A 14,949-nucleotide genomic window follows, 5' to 3' on the forward strand; every position below is an offset into this window, starting at 1 on the left:
GGTCTTGAGAAGTCTCCCCAGAGTGGAGGCTTGACAGCCCCTCTGGTGAATCTCTTCAAGTGGCATGGAGTGAATTTGGCACAAACCCAAGGCTGTCCCAGTGTGCTGCTCCCTGGCCCTCCCAGACCTCTGCCAGTGGTGCAGGCAGAATTCCAAATGCCTGCCTTAGTGCCAGGAGTCTCCATCATCACCAAGTCCTTGCATCTCATTGCAGTGGAGGATCTTGCCTGCAGCTGGCAGAGAAATGTCCTTCTGCCCCCTCATGAAAGCCCCACTTTCTCCTGCTGTTTCAGAGCACCTCCAACCCATCTCTCATTTCCCTGCACGACCATTATGCTGCACATCAGCACTGTGATAACAGCTGACAGCAGCCCCTGATTGCTGCAGCTGAGATTGCAAATGACCTTCAGAGAGCTCTGCATTCCTACAACTCTCTGAAGTACCCTGGGACTGAAGTCTGATAAAACTGCTTCCAATGATAACAGCAAACACAGAGAGCACGCAACCAAGATTTAAGCAATTTATGTACTTGGTTGAAGAAACTGGCAAGTTATTTCATATACCTACAAATCAAACCAGCAAACTCAGTGTTCAGTACCTTTCCACCACCTCTCCTTTTAGTCAGTGTAGTGTAACACATTTCTTCTCTTTCATCATCATTCAGAACATGCTCCTAAACTGAATGCAACTGGAGCTGTTGAATCTGCTTCATTGATTTCTGCACTGAATCAAATTAGAATGGAAAAATAGAATTAACCTCTTTTTACTGGCCAAAATCTGTGGATGAAATCATCTCTGCTTACAAGAGCAGGGGGCTCACTTCCCCTCCTGAGCACAGAAGTGCAAAAAATGTATATATATGTGCTGATATCTTGGGCAGAAAACAGAAAATAATTTAATTTCAGAGATGTATTGTAAACTTTATAAATTAAATGGGTAGTACTCTACTTAGGGCTCACTCATTGCCATCCTTGCATGGTTTGCAGGATTTACTATTGTTAATCACTGCTGATTATCAGGTTTGAGCTGTACAGCTACTCCCACCTCAGGGTCACCCTATAATGTCAGGGTCATCCTCTAATGGCCAGACCTGCTCCTAGTTTATAGTGGATTGGGATACAAATGTGTTGTTACCTCCTTATCTCCCTGTTAACAGTGCAGAGCCAGTGGTTTGGGGTTGCAGAGAGTGGGAAATGCTGAAATGGAAAAAGGCAGATTATCTTCCCTCTGCTCTGTGCTCAGAGAAAGCTCCTGGAACACTCCTGTCTGGAACTCAGCATCCAACACCAGCAGAACAACTGCTGAACTGGGACCTGTATTTCTTCCAGACATTAATATCCACTGAATGATCATCTTGCCTTCATGCTGGGAACCTGCACACATCCCAGTACAACAGGCTGGAATAACAATAATAGCACTTTGCCTGATTCACTCACCATGCAAAACCTGCTGTAGGAGAGTTTCACAATCTGGGGCAACTCAGGTTTGTCCCTGTCATGAGGCACATCTGGTTGAAGAACATAATTAGGAGATGTTGTGCCAAAGGAGTTGACTAAACAGCACTGAAATCCTGGGCTGTTATCAGACCTGGGAGCAGGACTGGATATCTCTGCCCTATTTTGTGTCAATACTTCATGTTTTCAAGCTGGCTGCCAAATGCATGGCTGCCAAATAGATTGACCTTGTCAATTTAAACCCATCAATTATCATCATTACATTATTGGAAACAGCACTGTGCCTGGAATTACAGCAGCAGGAAGATGCTCTCTGATGATACACTTTTGTTCCCATATGGAAATCAACAGATTAGTCCACAGCACCTTTACACTGATTTAAAGTCTGCATCATGCAGCTCATGCTGTTGTAATCACAATATTCTCATCGCTGGGAAAGACTGGGAGGCAGCTAAACACTAAATAAAGTGTGCTTCTTTATTTTATATCAAATATAAGGCTGCTTCCAAATTCAAATAATGTCCTTACAGAAGCTGAGCCCAGCTCTGCACACTTGGGATCGATGCACATTGATCACAGAGCCCAAAAAAGGTCTTGTTTTTACAGAATGCTCATCATCCAAAGGGTCAAAGAGCACCTTTGTTTTCAGACACAGGAGGCTCTGCACTGAGGTATGTCCAGCTTTGGGACAGAGCAGTAAGCCCCAGAGGCAGAGCCAGTCCCTTTTGCCAGGTTAGAGGCACTGTCCCTGCTTTAAGGGGTGACATCCTTCCTGCAAACCTTTCACAGCCACCACTGCATCTCAGCATTGCTTCAGGCATTGATCATTAACACACAAAAATATTTTGCTCAAGTCTATCTTACACATTTCTCAACTTCCTTGCAAACCTGGCTGTGTTAGAACTGGTTTTAAGTCCAAGTGTTGTCACAAGATAGGAATAACTGCAGTATTACTTATTTTTCTGTATTTAGGTCTTACAACTTAATAAAATTATTTTTTGCTCCATGGTTTTTTGCTCCCAGTATGATATTTTACAGCACTAAAGACCCAGTCTTGCACCTGAGCTGCTGAATGCCTGCACAGAAGTGCAGAGTGCAGCTCACACTCACAGGAGGTTCCCACTCACTTGTTTGGACAAACTGAGTAAATGTCAGTGGGAATTCTGACCCTGTGCACGGCATTAATCTCCATAACTACTCGTACAGATGTATACAAGTTTCTGGGATGGAGATGGATTTTTCCAGCTTTTGCAGCCCACAGCAGTTTGGCACAAGAAGCAGAGGCATCTGGCATGCACAGCTACTCCTGCTCCTCAGCTCTGAGGGGCAGAGACAGCTCATCCCCAGCAATAGCCACCTCCATCTCCAAAGAGGAGGATGAGCAGGATGAGGTGCCCCAGCCATGGCAAGAACACAAAACCAACAGTTTGAGGATTCAGAGCAATTCCTGCACTGCACAATGTTCTCCTCCACAGCCTCACAGACTTTATAGGAACCCTGGCACTGGAAGCAGAGATTTGTGACTGTCCATCTGCCCTGCTTCCCACTCACCTCCCTCTTCCTCCCTCCCCTACTACACACTTGTAGAAAGGGAGGCAAAGCTGTGCCAGCACTCTGCCTGCAGCAGATGTGACCTCCTTGGCTTCACAGTGACAGCAAAGGACACAAATCCCAACACCACAGGGCAGGGCCACCTCTCAGAGGTGTCACTGCAGCTTCTTTCAATGATGCAGGTGTGAGAATGAACAGAGGGAGAGAGAACAATTCCCCATAGTGTAAATCCCTGTAAAGGATTGTTCAGCTTCCATTCTGCAGTGGCCAGGAATTATTGACAGAGATGTCCATGCCTTGTTTTTACAGAGGGAAGGAGGGAAGGGGCTGCTGGTGATGCTCCTGTCAGCCCAGGGACAGCCTGGTTTAACAGGTTACACCTGCCCGGTGATCCAGGATTTCTGATGGATACAGTATCATGGATACAGGACAGCAAAGTCTGAGCAGCAAATTAAAGATATTAGGCACTGGAATAGATGACACCAGAGGAGGCAGCAGGATGAGCAGAGGGATGGAGCAGCTCTGCTAGGAGGAAAGGCTGGGAGAGCTGGGATTGTTCAGCCTGGAGAGGAGAAGCTTTGGGGTGACCTCACTGTGGCCTTGCAGAGCCTGGAGGAGCTACAGGAAACATGGAGAGAGGTGATTTACAAGGACACAGGGGGAATGGCTTTGCACTGCCAGAGGGCAGCGATAGATAGGATATTGGGAAGGAATTGAGTTGTTACTATGGAACCATGGAATGGCTTGGGATGGAAGAGAACTTCCAGTTCTACCCCTGCCATGGCAGGAACACCTTCCACTAGCCCAGGTTGCTCCAAGCCCTGTCCAGCCTGGCCTTGGACACTGCCAGGGATCCAGGGGCAGCCACAGCTTCTCTGGGCACCCTGTGCCAGGGCCTGCCCACCCTCACAGGGAAGGATTTCTTCCATATATCTAATCTACATTTCCCCTCTTTCAGTTTGAACGTCTTTCAGTATCTCCTTGACCTCACTTCCATGGCACCCAGAGGACTGTGGGCACACAAGTGCCAGGTGGCAAGATCCACTGTTGCCATCCACACCCCTGGGCCCTGCAGGGAGAGGAGAGGGAAGCACAAACCCATACCTCACTCCAGGATCTCCACTTGCTCAAACACTTCACTGTAGGGAAAACAGAACTTGTGCTCAGATCCCGAGCAAAGGCACACTGATGCAGGAACACCTCACACTCCTGGGAGGTCAGATTTGGTCTTTGCTCTATAAATAACCAGCGAGAGCTAAAGGATGTCTCAATGCATAACCTGGCACAGCCCAGCCCTAAGGAGGGAGGAGGTCCAAACTTCATCACCTGGGAGCAATCCCAAACAGCTCCAAGGCATCTTTTTGGACAGACAATTTCTAATCCTCACTTCCCATATGAGTAATTCACTTCTGACCTTCAGAAGTCATTTCTCTCCCATGCTCACCTGGCTGAGCTGCTTTGGCCATGCCATCCTGGTCCTACACCCACCTGAGGGAAGAGTGGCTTCCCTGGGTACCCTCTGAGTCTCTAATACTGATTTTTTATCCTTTCACAGTACTTGCAATCACCTACAACTTACAATAAATATAAAAATGGCTGAGTCCCCACTCCCAGATAAACTCAGAAAAAGGTGAACACACAGTAATAACTCCAAATTCTACTTTTGCAACCCAACAGAGAGAGGTACAAGCTCCAAATCCTCACCAATAAACAGACAGGACCTGAGCATTTTTGCCAAGACTGTGCCTCTGCACACAGTCAGAGGTTGAAACAGGTCTTGTAGGTACTGAGCATTGAGTGATATCATCCGTAACACTGTAGGAGAAGCTTTAAAAGCAGATTCCTACAGAAAATAATAAATCATCTGCTGGGATGGCTGGCAGCCAAAGTGACATTATCAAATCCCATCTCCAGCGCAGCTGAGCCAGGCATTCCCCAGAGGGGTGTTTGTGTTTGGGAAGAGATGCTGCTCCTCGATACCCTGATCACTGCTGGGCCCCAGCCAGCCCTGGCACCCTGCCTGGGGAGAGCAGATCCCTCTGGGACACAGCGCAGAGCTGGAGCTCTGCCACTGCTCTGGAGGGGAGGGAAAAGCAGCCCTGAACTGGAGTTACTCCTGCTTGAAGAGCTCATCAGGGCAGGAGGTAGAAACTGAGCTATGCATGGATTGGGAGCCTCGTGCTTTAGTTCTGCCCCACTTTAGCTGAGTCCCTGCAGGTACACCAGCAGGAGGGAACTGCAGCCCAACCTGCCAAGGCTGGGCCTCCAGCACATCCCCCCAGGGAGGCTGCAGGAGGATGCTCTCTGATTTTATGCAAAGGTCTGTGTGTCTTCAATACTAGGGCACCTCTGTGGATCGCTTACACTGTAAATGTTTACTTCCATGCACCCCAAAATTAAAATTTGGCTTTGAATTTTATTAAATGCGCCATAAGAAATAAAACCTTTCATGTCAGTGATTTGGAGAGAACAAATGGTCACAGTTTCTTGGCTAGCAGCAAACCCTCTTACTTTCCAAATGCAGTCGTTCCCAGAAGCCCATCATTCCTATGGCAGCAGCAGCATTCATCCATTATTACCATGTTAGTTGGTTTAATTACTTCTTTATTTCCTTTTGCTCCCTGTCAACATCCTGTTCTGCTCCTCCTCCTGGGCTCCCAGAGAGGAAAGTCCCACCAAGAGATTTCTGACTTGGTATTTCTATCTAGAGAAACCTCTGCATCCAGGATAACCCTCCCCACTCAGAAATGTTAATCTCATCAATCCTCCAGCATCTTTTAGTCATTTTCCCACTTCTTCCATGGCCTAAGCTGCCTTCCCTGAACAGTTATAAACTTTCATTGCCAGAACACCACTTAACCAAAAACCCTGAGTCATCTGCAGGGCCCTGTGTTTTCCAGATTTCCCAGGGACCTACTTGGTTATGTGAAGGTCAAAAGTGTTCCCCAAGGTTTTATTCCATGGATTTCTTCACGTGCTGCAGTCAGGCTTCACTGCACAGACATTTGTGCATGGATTGATCTCAGTGCAGAAACCCCTGGTGCTGAAGCCTGGCTGGATTGCTTTGCCTCAGGGAAGCTGCCAGGCTGAACATTGCTGCAGAGAATGGACATCAGCTCTGAAATCTCCCCCTGAGGTCAAAAGACTCCTAACACTAATAGCAGGTCAGCCTAGAGAAGTATTTCTAATTTGGTCAACAGTTACAACAAAAAAATCCACTCTGGTTCCACTGAAAATTATCTTGTTTCAGATATGCCCAAAATGCCTCCAAACAACTTTTGATGCACAAACAACTTCCACTACAGATTTTTCTACAGTAGAAAAAGCAATTTTCTTTTCACATGTATTTTCCCCATGCATTACCTTCCCTTGAAAATCAATCTTTGTGCCAGAAAACCCCAAATGTAAAAGGTTGGATGACTCATTTAAAATTCTTTAGAAACTGAAGACAATGGTGTGAGGAAGTTGTAAACACCTCAGCTCACCTTTGTACCTCAGCTCATCATTTCTGAGACTGTGCTGGGTTTTCCTCTCAGCTCTCCAGTCCAACCCTTGGAGTGGGGATTGGTTTTCAGTCTCTTCCCACCACAGAGCTTTCAACTCAGCTGGGACCCCATGGTGCTACTGCACTGCTAACAAGCAGAAAGTGAGCCAAGGACCAGCTTCAGTGACAAGCACACCACCTGGCTGGGCCAGGGGAGGCTCAGGTTGGACAGCAGCAGGAATTTCTCCATGGAAAGGGTGCTCAGGCCTTGGCAGGAGCTGCCCAGGGAGGTTTGGAGTGCTCATCCCTGGAGGTGTCCAAGGAAGGGCTGGAGGTGGCACTGAGTGCTCTGGGCTGGGGACAAGGTGGGCATTGGGCACAGCTTGGACTCACTGCTCTGGGAGGTCTGATCTGAGAACTGGAGAAATGCAAATTAATAATCTGACTTTTAGAAGGGCCAGGTACCAAATTCTCATTGCTGAGGACATGCAAATTCATCAACAATGAAATCTGGGCATTCCAGCTATAGCAGCACCTTGGAAAAAAGTCCCCAGGAACCTGAAAGGAAAATAAAATAGAAGGACTACAACCCTCTCCACTGCCCAGGCTGCCCTGGCAAGGCTCCAGCATGGTGATGGCTGAACACACTGGGAGCAACAAGAGTCCTCCTGCTTGGGGCAGCCACGACCTCCCAGTCAGCTCCTGAGTCTGAGGTGCTGGGGAAGGGCAGGGAATGCATCCCCTTTCCTTGGTGTTTTCCTGCTTTTCTGTCAAGCACTGGAAGTAGATGCACCAGCAAAATCATCACTAGATATAATCAGAGAATCCCAGAATCACTGAGGCTGGAAAACCCCTCCAGGACCATTGACTCCAGTCTGTGCCCAATGCCCACCTTGTCCCCAGCCCAGAGCACTCAGTGCCACCTCCAGCCCTTCCTTGCACACCTCCAGGGATGAGCACTCCAGACCTCCCTGGGCAGCTCCTGCCAGTGCTTGACAACAATGACTATTTTCAGAGAAGCCCACAGCATCCATCACATGCACTGCTGCTATTGGAACAGGATGAAAAACGTCACAATTTCAATGGAAATCTACTGATAGAGTTCCTTGAAGTGTCTCAGCTGCAGATTATTTTGTGTGTGTGACAGCTGGTCATCCTCAGAGACCTATGGGCTTCAGTGCTCTTCTCACTTCACACCAGCAGTTTTTAAAGGCTCTTCCAAAACCCTTTCCCAAGGGTTTTTAACAATCTGAATCCATCTTTTCCCAAAAATACCACCCACTTAACAGCAGATGGCACCGCTGACCACCTAAGGGCTGAACAGGAGCCCAGGTACTCGGGACAGGTTCAGATCTGTTCACTCAACTCGTTTTACAGCTCCTGAAAAGCCTCTTCTTGGTGCTTTTCCTCCCCATTCCTCGCTGTGCTCTGTCACAGACACAAATCTGGCTGCTTGCTTCATCTTCCAATAGCCTCTTGCTCAAAACAAGTTAAAATCTTCCCCAGGATTTTTTAATTCCCTAATTAAGGCTGGCAATACCCTGATTAATAAATGTGAAGCAAAGGGAGTCATGATAGACGAAAGGCTGACTCAGTGCAGTACTACATCTCTACTTATTTCGAAGTACAAGCAGCTTACAAGCTTTGCCTCAGCAAGAGGTGAACAAGGCCCCACAAAACCTCATGTGAACTGAAATTCAGAGCTCTGTGAAGGCTGTGAGTGAGCTGCCAGCCTGGCTTGGACACCCAGCACACCACCCCGATGGAATCAGCCCTTCCTGATCCATCACACAAAACTCCTCTGGCAGGACTGGGTTTCAGTCACCACCAATCTGGACCCCATTACTAAAGGGGGGGAACAAAAATAGGTTGACTTGATATTAGCATTTCTCTTGAGTCCCTGGGAAACAGAAAGACTGGGGGAAGGGTGAATTCCTTCCCTATACAACTGAGAATTACATCCTTTCTCTGGAATGTTTAAGCTAATTTGGAGAATTTAACAGATATTAATGTTCTTGCTGCAGAGTCACACACACCAGTCCACAGCCTGAGATGAATTACTTGTGAATCTTGTTCTACTTCCATAGTTCTCTCTTGAAACAAGGCATGTTTTATAGCACTTTATACCTTTTTTTTTTTCAAAGTAGATTCCCCAAATCATTGCCCTTCTGTGAAGTCCATGGCATTCCCTAAGCTACCTAGAAAGGAGTGAAATCTCTAGACCCCATTCAAAGATACCTTCTCCTGGTTTCTCATTTCCTGAGGATACACAGGCAGAACTTGCCCTGGGTGTATTCTCCAGGCTCACATTTTCCAGTTCCTCCCCTCCCCTTAATGCTTCAAAGTGCTTCTGCAAAGAATCCAAGCCCACAGGCCAAACTCCTGTGGTTCCTGCAAAATATCCCCCAATTACACCTAACTGAACAACCAACTGGCTTTACTGGGTTTGAATCTCACCCTCAGCTCCTGAACAACTCCTTGGGTTTCAGCTGAGGTAACTCAGACATTATCCAGCTTTACCACTTCAGTGCTACTGAAAAAAATGTTCAGCAAATCATCATCCAGGGCTGTACCTTTCTGAAAAGGTAGTCAAGTCCAGAGTTGTAGAATCATCACAGAATCCCAGAATGGTTTGGGTTGGAAGGACCTTAAAGCTCATCCAGTGCCACTCCCTGCCATGGACAGGGACACCTTCCACTGTCCCAGGTTGCTCCAAACCCTTCCCAGCCTGGCCTTGGACACTCCCAGGGGTGGAGCAACCTCTTTTGCCCTCATTAACATATGAATGCATCAAAATTATAACTCTGATCAAAACCCAGTGAATGATAAAACTCACAATTTATCCAGTTGCAATTTATTTCTTTTTCTGTTCCATGTGTCAGAGCTTTGCTGTTTAGCCAGTGTCCCAGCAGGGAAACCTGCAGTCCTCATTTCCAGTATTCCTCACATACTGGTGCTAAGGGATATCAAGCACCCACTGTTGTGTGAGAACATGCTCAGAGTGTAAACATCTGTGCTTAAAACACCAGCAAAGCATCTCTTAAAGAAGTGCATTTGTCCTCAAAATCAGGTTTAATCTCACTTTTAATGAGCATTTCTGGGATGTTTTCACCAGGACAGGAACCCAAAGGAAGTCAAAAGATTCTTCATATTAAAATGAATTCGGGTGTAACTCCAAATTGCAAATTTCTCCCAAATTCATCCTTTTTGATTCCATTTGGTTCAGGTTTTGCACTCGCAGCAATGCCTCCTGGTTCCCAGGCAGCAGCAGGAATGACCTGTTCCTTGGCAGGGGAGCTGTTATGTTTCCATCACAATGCATAAGCTCCACTTCAAGAGGGCGAGCAGGCAATGGGCCAAGAGCAGAATACCTCTGCTTTGCAGTCATTCCTGAGCCAAGATATTAGTTTTACTTTTCGAAAGCATGAGTGGTCAGAAAGACCTGCTTGGAAATTGAAACCATCCTCCATGCACCTCGACTCTCTGCAATGAAGCTTGAAAAGCCTGTGGATTACATGACTCATGCAGCGTGGGGACTGCAGTTGCCCTATCAATAATGCTCTCAGCTTATATTTCTCATTTGCACCTCGCTGCTTTTCCTGCCCTTATCACAAAGCAAGGAGCTCAGGCTGTGGGTCCCTGTGAGGAGCTGGGATTGTGTGGTGAGGAGCTCACTGGACAGTCCATCTCCATCGCTCTGGGACAGCTGCTCATGATCCATCTTCCCTCCCAAAGGTCCTGTGCAGCCTCTCTGGAAACTGGGGGACAGCCCCAGCACCTCCCTGCTCACAGCAGCCTGGGACACAGTGGGATTTGCCTTACACTCCTCCAGCTATCCAGGGCTTGCTTTCATCTCAGGAGCAGCCTGAAGTATTTTTCAAGCTGTAGCATTTCTGTTTTATGGCTGTCCAAATGCTGCAACATTCTGCTGGTATTACTATAAAAATCCTGGGGAAAAACTTAAGCCGAATTAATTCCATGCAGATTGTGATTCTCCATGGGTTAACTCAGTTCCAATGCTGGTTCAATCAAGTTTGGCCCCTTCTGCCTGCAGCCTCTGGGTCACTGCTCCAGCTTCAGGTGCTGGGGGCTGATCTTGTAGGGTATTATATGAGGAGGTACAAAACTGGGGGGCAGAACATCTCCCTCTGCTTTTTGAAACACTGGGAGGATCCATCGGCTCAGGACAGACTCCACCTGAACCACCCCTCCTGCACACAGCTAACTGGGAGCCCACAGCGACTGCTGCTGGCTGGAAATGAGAATTTTGGGGAAATCCACGATATTTCATATCCACAGGCTATAATGCTGTGCCTCCCTCCCTTGGCAAGCCAGCCTAGACACTGAAGCTGACTGGGAATGAATTAAAACTGCACTCTGGGGTTAGAGCTGTCAGGAGGGAGCTGGGAACTCTCCCCAGTGCTGTAGGCTCTGGCAGCATCTCCTCCACTCTCATCTCTTATCACAGCCACTTGTGCATCTCTGAGACCACAAACCTTACAATCCAATCCACTATTGAGCATTCCCTTTGATTTCTGCAGAGTGCCTTTTGTAACCCTCACGCACTGCATGCGGCACTTCCCTTTGTCCTAAAAACCAGAATGAAATCTAATGAACCTTGATGGAGTCAGTGCATCCCATCCCAGCAGATCTTCTGAAGGACAGCAAGCCAGAACAGGCCTGAAATTGCACAGAATAAGATATGGCTATTTCTAGACATACCCAGATCTGGATGGACAATATTATTCCAGCCAAGCTAAATCCCCAGGTTACACAACCCTTCTCTCTAAAAGCTAAGGAAATAGGCATGTAAAAAGCTGAAGATGGAACTGAAAATTCAAACAGGACCAAAATTTTGTTTTCTGTGACACCTGAACTCTCAAAAGCATCCTGCAGTAAAAAAAGAAAAAAACAAGAAAAGGCTGCAGATGCTTTCCTGGAACCTTTGAACCATCTGGTCTTCAATGTAAGGCCAAACACCATTAGTGTGAATGAGTTTTTGATGACTTTGTGTTTCCTTGAGACAACTCTCGACTTTCCCATACATTCTGGAGATTCCCCACAAATGTTAACACGATGTAAATGCAGAAAAATCAGCTCTGAGAAGAAGGGAAAGTAGGAATAGTTTTGTACTAATGTCCACAGGGTTACACTTTGTGTTAAATCCGAACACCTGGTTATTAGAACATACAAAATCTGAGGACAACAGGCAGAGGCACTAATTAATAATATTTTCTGCCATATACTTGTACTTTAACACTTACATGTTTCACATCACTGGTTTGTTGGCCCACAGAAATCTGGGAAGAATAAATTTTTAAAAATTCATGCTTTGCATCAAAAGGACTTCTAGTTTGGAGCAGGAAAAGAAAAGGTATCTGAAGTCCTAAAAAAGCCTTGATTTTACACCAGGTAAATGCTGCATTAGTTCAGCTTTTATCTAACTGCCTGCATAAAATCTCAATGAATTAAATTCCTGCCATACCTTGGTCCCATGAGTTTTAAAAAATTATATTGCATTTGAAAGTAGGTTTCAAGCACCTAAGCAGCCCAAGTACCTGTAAAAGCACAAATGGAGCACAGTGTGGTGTCTCACCTGGGTGGGGAAGGGAATGAGCCCTGGGCTACCTGCCCTAGAGCACTGATGGCATAAAAAGAGAAAACAGCTATGACCACACTGGCTGATCCAGGCAGAGAATAAGGGATGAAACAGTTCTAAATCACATGGGCACCATGAGCTGGGACAATACAATCACCCCACATTCTCACTTAGAAACTAGTGGGAAAATACTGTTAAAATTCAGTGGTAACTGCTGGCATAGCACTGTTTTAAGACTGGAAGAGCAGGAAATTGCAGCAGCTGCCTCTGAAATGGCAGAGGTTGGACAATTCTCCTTCACTGAATGGACAGCAAAGAATGGGAATCCCAGAATCCCAGATGGGTCAGGCTGGAAGGGCCCCAGGGGCTCCTCTGGTGCCACCTCCCTGCTCCAGCAGGGCCATCCCAGAGCACAGGGCACAGCAGGGTGGCCACACAGCTCTGCAATATCCCCAGCAAGGGACACTGCACAGCCTTTCACGTCATGCTTTTCACAGAGTGAGTGGTGCTGTGTAAAAACACCCAGCTTGCCCTCCTAACTCTGGTCTGTGCAAGCACTTCTCACGAGAAGCTGGTTCTTGGCAATAGCCTGGAAGCCAGAGATGTGGTCAACATACACATGTTGGTGTTAAAATTATTGTGAAACCCTGATATTCCAGTTTTATTAAAATGATGAACACAGTATCTATTCTGTTTCTTAAAAACAGAAAACTGAGCAACATTCTGGTTATTTTCTATGTAAAAGGGCACAACATCTTCTCTTAAGAAAAGATAAGCTGAAGTCTCTGAAAAAAGGCACTGAAGTTACTTTAAAACACTGAACTATTCCTCTTTCTTTTGTGTTGCCTTCCCAGGGTTGCTGTCTGCTCCTGCACAATCACTGCCAAAACCCATGAGGTGTGGCTTCTGATGCTCTGTGCCCCTGACTTGCACCCACAGCCACTCAGGGAGCAACTGCAGCAAAGGAGAAGCCTAGGACAGAGTTTATAGACCAGGATCTCAGCTTGGTCAGTGCCTGTTCCCTGCTCAGGACCTGGGTTCTGTCTCTGGGATCCCCAGCACTGGTACAAGGAGTTCCCACTGTTCTGCACAACTGAATCCACCCAAATCCCCCTGTTCCTGCAGCCAAGCCAGCCTTTCTCATGCTCCAAAGCCCACACACTGTGGAGCAACACCAAGGTGTTCTACCAGATTCTGCTCAATGCCCTCACTACCTCCAGGGTAGTGCAAGATGACAAACTTTGGTCCTTGCAGGACCTGAAAAGAACCTGCAGGAAAGATGGAGTGAGACAATTTAGAAGGGCCTGAAGTGCCAGGACAAGGGGGAATGGCTTCCCACTGCCAGAGGGCAGGGATAGATAGGATATTGGGAAGGATTTTTTCCCTGTGAGGGTGGAGAGGCCCTGGCACAGGGTGCCCAGAGAAGCTGTGGCTGCCCCTGGATCCCTGGAAGTGTCCAAGGCCAGGCTGGACAGGGCTTGGAGCAGCCTGGGATAGTGGAAGGTGTCCCTGCCCATGGCAGGGGGTGGAACAGCATGATCTTTAAGGTCCTTCTATGATTACCTGTGAGCACAGCTAAGCTCCGTGCTCCCTGCCTTGTCTGAGCTGACACAGGCAGGGTACATCCCTCATCACCTTGTCTGAGCAGGATGGAGCACCAGATTTGCTGTAGGCTGCAGGAACAGACACCTAAACTAACCCCAATTACATCTCCATAGCGCTGCTGATCTCCTGACTATCCTGAATCACTGTGAGATTTCCCTTCAGGCAGATGAAATGTTTATTCCCTGCCGTGGGGAAGTGACAGCAAGGTTTGAGTTCCCTCCTCCCAGACTGAAAGGCAGGATAGACACTCAGCAGCAGCCATACAACAAATTTGGGATGCTCACAACAGGTGGCAGCTGCTTCCAGGGACATGGAATGGGCCCCACATGCTGCTGCTAATGAAATAATCTGAGGTCAAACCAATATTTGTGTAGAACCACTGTGTTTATCTCCATACGTCAAGATAGCACACACAAATATTTATCTTCCCTGAAACCATTTTAAACAGAGTATTCCTACCGACTGGAGTGCTGCCGAAATATTTAACAGTCACTTCCTGAAGTATCCAACAACTCCCGAGACAGTTTGCCTCTATTTAGGGCTGGATGAAGCCCGGGAGCAGCCCCAGCCCCTCCTGTCTGTCTCCAGAAGGGCTTTCAGCACATCTTGTGTTGTTATTACCAAGGGTGCCAAGTCCACAGACCAGCTCGGAATTTCAGCTCCTCGCTGCAGCTTCCAAAGGTTCCCGCTGGAATGTCCCTCCAACTCCCAGGCTTTGATGATGTTTCAATGGCACAGGGAAAGGCAGCTCCTCACCACAACAAAAGGCAGAGCACTGTGCAGGAATACAAGGAATTCTCTGGCCCCACAGAACATGTGTCATTTGGATGGGTTTTCCCACAGATTCCGATCTTTCTGGAGGGAGTTGCTGTTGCAGATCAGTACTGGGAATTGCTCTCATGCATGGGATCACTACATGAACAGGGCTGAACATCACAGACTTACAGAATCCCAGACTGTTACAGCACTGAGGATAAACTTCAGAAGTGAAAAGCAGCAAACTCTGAGTAGGTACTACGGCTATTCACCACAATTACTCATCCACACCACAGAACACATCACATTTTCCAAACCCACTTAACTTCTCAAGTGGGTGTTAGGTACTTGTAATGAATGAAGCTCCCACAAACACCCCTCTAGCACTGGCAGCTCCATGTGTTAACCCTTCAGTCTCAAATGACTCAGTGATATTTATTTGTCACTGAGAAGTCTCCACATCATCAGAGAGTTTTTGCTGTGCTGGAGCTGATTGTTCT

Source organism: Lichenostomus cassidix, chromosome 13, assembly GCF_008360975.1.
Source record: "Lichenostomus cassidix isolate B80296 chromosome 13, HeHo_3.0, whole genome shotgun sequence".
In the NCBI taxonomy this organism is placed as follows: domain Eukaryota; kingdom Metazoa; phylum Chordata; class Aves; order Passeriformes; family Meliphagidae; genus Lichenostomus; species Lichenostomus cassidix.